The following is a 1,024-nucleotide window of genomic DNA, read 5'->3' as shown; positions in this document are numbered from 1 at the left end:
TGGGGTGGGGGGGGGGTTAATGAAAACAAAGGGGAGAAAACAACCCAAAAATCCGAGCATGGCTGGGTAAAAATGTATTGTTATAATCGAGCGCATACCTCTTCCGGTGGTCATTCAACCAGTCAGTGCGCCGGGTGTGCTGTAGGCCTATTGTTGCATCGACATTGGTCAGTTGCCCAGTACCGTCGTGTGTACACGTGATCTGGATTACAGACGGGCAACGTCTTCCTTCAGTTCATGCACAGCGTCGCCTGAAGAAGAGGGTGTTTTTTAACCACTGGCCTTCAACTTCAAATTCAACAGCGTGCATTTTATGTCACTGTTTGGCTTCTCGTACTCGTGATCGATGGTTCTCAACTTCTGTGGAGTATTTATGGCCCAAGATTTTCACTAACACCGTCATTTCATTATTTTCATCTCGCTGGATTGCACGGATTTGGAATACATTCATTACACTTTGTAGTCTTGGACTAGTTGGTTGTGGAAAGGCAGATATTTTGCATGTCCTATCATTTGGGCATCCCAGTAAATAGAAGAATCTAGAAACCAGCTGCGTAAACGAGGCGCATGTCGTAAGTACATTATTTTAAAAGAAGTTTTAGACCTGTCTCATAAAATTTCATAAATTATTCTCTAACTTCCCGTGCTTTGTTTAGATTTAAACCCATCCCTCTCTTCGTGCAATAATGTAGCACCAAACTGATCTGTTTTTAAAGACATCTGACTCTGACAATGTTGCTTGCTTACTGTATAAACTGTATTGTTTTGAAGTATTGACTGAAAAGGCAGTGAAATATGTAGCGAAGTCACAATATCTAGATTCTAGATCTAGATCTAGGCTAGGCCTACATCATAACATAATATGCATGCATTATTTCCCAGATTCAGTGGTTGTACCACAGTACAGTGTCACAGCAAATGAATTTCTCTCTCTATGCTTCTTCTTATAAATGCACCACGCGTCCAGTGCTATAAGAATAAAATGTTATTTTACTAAGAAATGCAATGTGTACCCTCCCTGTTC

Source organism: Aplysia californica, unplaced genomic scaffold (assembly GCF_000002075.1).
Source record: "Aplysia californica isolate F4 #8 unplaced genomic scaffold, AplCal3.0 scaffold00049, whole genome shotgun sequence".
Lineage (NCBI taxonomy): Eukaryota > Metazoa > Mollusca > Gastropoda > Aplysiida > Aplysiidae > Aplysia > Aplysia californica.
The sequence above is the reverse complement of the archived record's forward strand: the minus strand, read 5'-3'. Positions refer to the sequence as shown.